The sequence below is a fragment of the Ambystoma mexicanum genome, chromosome 4q, assembly GCF_040938575.1.
Source record: "Ambystoma mexicanum isolate Mex_15411 chromosome 4q, UKY_AmexF1_1, whole genome shotgun sequence".
NCBI classification, from domain to species: domain Eukaryota; kingdom Metazoa; phylum Chordata; class Amphibia; order Caudata; family Ambystomatidae; genus Ambystoma; species Ambystoma mexicanum.
In genome coordinates this window covers 44,022,155-44,028,454 of record NC_090928.1, presented here as the reverse complement: position 1 = coordinate 44,028,454, position 6,300 = coordinate 44,022,155, and the positions used below count along the sequence as shown (strand labels likewise).

Genomic DNA, 6,300 nt, shown 5'->3' with positions numbered 1-6,300 from the left:
ATAACTTTTGAAACGTTTATTTGCTTTAAGTACTTCAGAATTGTATCAGCATTTTGAAGGTGGGTGCAAGATATACAATCACGCCTGGTAAAATTCACACGGCCTGCATTTAGAATTGAACATAAGAATAGTATATTTAGCCAGAACCGTGAATCTCTATAAAACCTGCAGAGGAAACAATAAGTCAAACGCTCCAAATCCGGTGCACAAGCTGAGTGACTAAACAAAGAAATCTAGAACAATCCCAGCGCCATGATGAACAGATCGGAGTCTTGTAGGGAAAATGAGTGAAAATACTGTACACCCTCGGATCACAGATATCTAGTGCAGGCCCTTCGATTTAAGATTGAAATCTTCAATAGAGCACATTTGACAACCACCAAGTCAATCAGCGCTCAGAAAGCAAATCAGCAACAAGCTGAAACTGGAAACTCTGAACTGGGTGACATTTGGGAGCAGCTTGTAAACATAATTGTCTCTCGTGACAAACAAATAAACAGCACACAATTCACACCAAAGACTGAACCAACGGGCCAAACAAGTGTGAAGAACTGTTCCGATCTTCACTCCAGTACTGCGCAGAAAGGACCATTTTGGCGCAGCCTAAAACTGTATTTGATTTATGGCCAGCTCGGTCAGTAATGCCAACACCTGGGTAAGATGGTCGCTGCACCGGAACTTAACTTTGCCATCACAGTCAGCTGACGCCACAGACGTGGAGACTTGCACCAGCTTCGTGGCAGACAGATGGATCTTGAAGTGACGGAAGAAGTGAGAATACAGACATTTCAAGAACAACTCCACCTCTTTCTCAGTGACCTCGTCTGCGTTCTTGTGAATATCATTCCACAAGGCTCGGGCGTCCTCTGGATGGATGGCATAGGATATATCAAGGCTATGGGGCTGGATCGGTACAGAAAAGTTGAGTTCCGTGGACATCTGTTGGCCCCCCTGTACGTCATAGCCAGTCCACATGGCAGCCATCCACGAGAGGTCACGTGAGCTGATGGCACAGTCACTAATGAAGCAGCCAAAGGTCTTTTGGAACCAGCTCCCAACTACTGCAGTGAAAGCCGTGTTGCCATTCGCCAAAAACAAAGGCAGGCAGGTGAACATCTCTGGTAAGGAGTCCAGTAACGCAGGTTCTCCAAATGTACAGCAGAACCAGCCGGACCATAAAACCTTCTTGGCTTCTGAGGTTGAAGCGCCACATTGTGATTTGGACGAAAGCTCACTTAGGATTGCTCCTGCGTCACGTTCGCGGCCTTTGAACCCCAAAAGTGTGGTTACACTCACTTCAACATCAAGTTCTACTTTCGTATCCCCAGCTGTGCCTTTTTGCTTCTCTGCTGCAATGAACACTGCCAGATCTCGTGAGTAATCATTGAGAAGCCTGTGGGAGAATCTGTACAATGGAGTTACACTGTGCAGTTTCCACTGCTTGCACATCAGAGAGGCTATTTTTTGAGGATCAACACTTTCCTCAAGTTGGATGCACTGCGGTATTCTTCTATTTGAGGGTGGCCGACGGAAAGGCGAATGCCTCCAAGTTGAGGTCGAACCCCGGTGGCGCACACGACTAGTGCCAGTGGAAGAACAGACTTCACTTACAGGGGTGGGTGTGGCTAAAGGGACAAAACCCACACATTCGGGAGTTGGCGGCTGGGTCTCCATGGCCTCTCTGTCCACGTCGCCCTTTCTTTTCCTACTGCCGGCTGCAGACATCGTTGCGTACACCAGAAAGGGAAAGGCTGCTCAGCTCCCCAGGCCAAACGAGGACTACGCACAACGTCCTTCTGTGCACTCGCGAGAAGCCGAAGAGCACAATACGCAAGTGAAGAAGCTCTTCACTGGGCTGAAGCTCAGAATAAATCATCTTCACTGGCATGTCATTTCAATTTTCTTTATTTTATTTGCTTTAAAAAACCGCATCCGGTCCTGAGTGCATAGGTTGGGCAATTCGTAATATTCCAGCATACTTGACAGCATTCTGTGGCTAAAAAGATGTAGTATTTTTCAAGTTTCAAAAATAATGCTTCTCATAACAATTATATCACAGGAAAATACAAAACATACATTGTTGGCACCACTGGAGTATTCTAAAATACAAAAGCCATCAAACAGCACAACATGGAAAGATGCTGACATGTTTAAAGTGTATAATTGTGAATGTTAATTTAACACCACATTCATTTTCACAGAAGGTAGTCACACAGAGATGGTAGGCAACATTTGCCACTGCTCTGTAGCAGCAGCCTGGGCAATACATAATTATTCATGCAGTGCAAGATGAATAACTGAACAACATGCAGATTGATACCCTCCTCATTCTTATATGTAGGTGCTGTGTGATGGTGGTACTTTCTGCCACTTTCCTTCAATGGTGGTTTACCCAAGGCCTGTCCTGGCCAGAGTGCAGGGTAAAGTTATGTAGCTGTCAGGTCACTAGATTGGTCTGAGCCCATCACTCGAAAGTAATCACTTACCCGCGCCCGCCGCACAGACAAACAAATGTGTTGCATGCTTTGCCTGGGCCGGTCTCAAGCAGCCTGCCTTAGAGTCACATAAATTACCTGCCCCAGTAAAAAGAAGTAGCATCTGTCACCCAAATCTGTGGGCGATAGGACTGCTTAAAAAGCAGTAGCCTACTGCCTAAATCAGTAGGGTTGGTAAGTATGTTTCAATAGGAGGCATTTATTTGAACATTTTCCGTTTTTTGTGCAGTGCACAAAAACACGAGCACCAAAAAACAGATGGCATTAGTCTTGTCTTCGTAAACGCTTGATAGCACTCCCTATAAATGCGAAAAATCATGTCCCTCAAAAACTGAAGAAAACTTTGTGCATTTTCTACCACGTGTCGGGAGCACACGATGCACCAACAATGCTGCGGGTACTCAGCGGATGAACGGCAATGTCCGGATCACCAGACAGTTTCCCACAGCCAGTGGTACCCAGGATATGGCAGCCCAGGCCAGGCTGCAGGAGTAGGCCGTGATCACACGGCAGCACCAAGGACAATAAAAGACGCAGACACGAGTTGACACTTCCTGGGGCTCTTCTGCACTGCCTCTCACGTGCCAGCAGAGCCCCTTTTATTGAGCAGAGTCATGACGCTCTTTCTTAAAGGGGCAACAGGCCCACAGTTAAACAGGCCACACACCACATCCCTCACAACACAGCACACATAAGACTACGACCCTGAAGATGGGCCTACTACTGTGGTGTAATCCAGTCCGCACAGCACTCTGACGAATACACTGCAAACAACGGGTGCATTCCAGTCCGCACGGGGGCCTGTTGGCGGGCGCTGGGGATCAGAAAATGCCAGGACCCAACTGGCTGCCTGCGCTGCTGCAGGACAAGAAGAACTCATTTGCCTCATCTTCTTCCTCGGCATAGTCATACAGTACCCTCCTTTGCTCTTCGGCCACCTGGACCGCTGCCATTCCAGGGGGCTTCCTCCCTGCGCCCTCCTTTGACACACTTCCTGCCGATGGCCCCACCATGCTGGCCGGCATTGGGGCTGCGCACACCTGTGCAAAGTGATCCACCTTTCCGCACCTCCCACAGATGTATCCTTTGGCCAGGCACTCCTGCGCATGCGGGAGGTCCCACCCACACTGATGGCATATGGTGGCACCTGGGTCTCTCCGTGGCCAATCCCCTCTTCTTGTTGGCCTACCTCCTTGCCACTTGCTGATGGCCTCCTCCAAATTGACCCATTGCAGGGGGGCTTTCAGCTTGAGCTGTTGCCTGGAGAGGTCTATGGCCGAGCACGCACCTCCGCCAACTCTTGGGTGCGACCAAGTTCTAGTATTCGAACAAGGGTTAGCGCTGGGTCCCTGAGGACTTGTTTCCGCAGCTTAGATGAGCTACAGCCATAGATGATCTGTGCCCTGATCTTGTCCTCCTCAAAGTTACCCAGAGCGCAATACAACACAATGCCACAAAGCTTTCCATGAAACGCATCGAGGCTCTCCCCTTCCTCTTCCCTCGCACACCTCATCCTGTACAGTTCATATTCCCAGTTGACCATGGGCCTGCAGTACTCGTTCAGTGCTGCAATGGCTGTGCCATATGACTGGTCTCTGGGTCGCACGGTCTTAAACAGCCTCTGGACTGCCGGGCCGGCTGAGTCTCGGAGGATTGCACATTTCGCACTGTCCTTAATTTCCAATGCCTCAAAATACAGGTGCACCCACCACGTCGAAGGGATACAGGGGCGCCAGCTGACCACCTTGTTGACACACCACTTCATTCTCCTCATCCCCCATGATGGTTACTGGGCGTGCCACAGTTTGCGCTCTCTGTTGATGGGCCCCTGGCTTCACTAGCCAATCTGGAAGGCACTGAGGGCGCACAAGCACTTCTTATGGAGCCGCTACCCATCCAGGTTCCTCAGTGAAAGACGGGGAGCCACACATGATTCCCGGAGGCACTTCCTACTTGATGGTCCTTCCGTGATGATGGAGTCCCCAGGCAGGGATCTGGCAGTGCTGTCCCCTCCTCTCAGGCTCTCGGGCCCAGGTGATAGTAGGCCATACCCCCTTTTCATGGCTGTCCTTGTTACGGGCCGTTGCAGGCCTGGCGTTCTTTTGTTGCAGCCTGAAAAGTTTTATTCTCTCTATTGGGGAGGCCCGGGTCTCGATGGGGGCACGCCCCTTCCTCCCAGGACCACCACCAGTTTCACTGTCACCGTTTTCAGTCACTGCAGGCCCAGTTTTCGTGGGTCCCGCCCACCTTCTTCATGCCGCGGCTCCAACGGCTATTGTGTCCTCACTGCCGCAGCCTGAACTTCATGGGGAACACCCACTCTTTTTTCCTGCTGCGAGCAAAATGCTTTTATTTATCACTGCCGCGGCCCAGTCACTGCATGCATGCACCAGCTGTCCACTGCGCCCGGCTCCCTCACGCAGCAGTATCGCATGGTGATCTGGTGCACGAGGACCATCTGTATCTCACCAACTCTGCTGCAGGCCCAGGCTCACCTAGGCCTGGCCCACTCCTGTGTTCGACAACCGCGGCTCCCTCTCCACACGGCCGCAGCCTCTATCTTCGCGGCCACCACTGTTCTCCTCCACACGGCCGCCTCGTTCACGCGGGCACCAGGCACCCCGTCCAGATTCGCAGCACGGGCCCTGGGCCAGGATGTCAGTAAAGCAAAATGTCCACTGTCCTATGTCTGATCCTATTTCTGTCCCTTACACTCTCAATCAAGTAAGGAAAAAAAGAATGATCTTCTTGGCCCAGAGGAATGACTCCTTTCCTCTGGACGGTTTTCACAATGTTCAGAACTTCTCAGGGATGGCGCCCTTCCCCATGTATTTCTCAAACTTCCTGGTCCATAGGAATGACTCCCTTCCTCTGGACAATGCCCAACTTTACGTGGGAATCTCACCTGTGAGAGTGGCTCCCTTCTCCAGGTTTCGGTTCTCCTAAAAAAGGCCAATATAAAGTTTCATGTTTAACTAAAGCAAAAGTTCAAAGTTCCAAAACAAAGATCTCTGTGCAGTACCAGGGGAAATGACTCCCTTCCCCTGGTCAGAGTATTTTCAAGGCCACAAGGCTTCCGTTGCACATAAATGTCACCTTCCAGCTTTCTATCAGGCCTGGTTCGCTAACCTGCCAGACCTGACCGTCTACTTCCTTAACGGTCTGTCAAGTCTGGTTCATTACCCTGCCAGATTTGACTTCCCAGCCTTTGCATTCAACAAGATGCTTGCTTTCTCAATGTCTTTTCTTCGTGTGACTATATTTGCTTCTGATGACTTCTCTGCTTTGTATATCCTGCTACTAGGCTTTGCTCACTTCCATTTGGGTCCCAGGCACTGTTCTTCTGCTTCTGTGGGATTTTTTCTTTTCCCCTCCATCAATTAATGTCCACTTGAGTAGACCTTGTACTCTCTTGCCAGGTCGTGTCCCACACAGATATCCTCCTGTTATTGTCATCCACTTGCATACACTCTGGTATCCCTCTGTGATCTTTGGGATACATTTAGCTGTTTAACAAAGTTCCCAGCAATCTGTAATGTGCGGCTTTCACCCCCCTGTGCTCTCCGGATGTATTGCCATAGTTTACAAAGGTCATATTGAACACACTGCCTTTTATATCCCCTTGGGCTTTCCGGGATCTATAGGCGTTGCTTACAAAGTTAGTGTTAAAGTCAATGCTTTTTATATCCTCTTGGGCTTCTCTCAATGTGTTTGCGCTGTTTATAAAGTTTGTATCAAACACAGTATTATTAGTATCCCTTTTTGCTCTTCGGGATATGGTTGGGTGGATTTTCAGCTTCTCTGC

General features: G+C 49.7%; 1 pseudogene; it reads right to left on the bottom strand.

Moving 5' to 3' along the window:
- Nucleotides 1-603: 603 nt before the first annotated feature.
- Nucleotides 604-1,725, bottom strand: LOC138467190 (centromere protein L pseudogene; annotated as a pseudogene).
- Nucleotides 1,726-6,300: the final 4,575 nt, after the last annotated feature.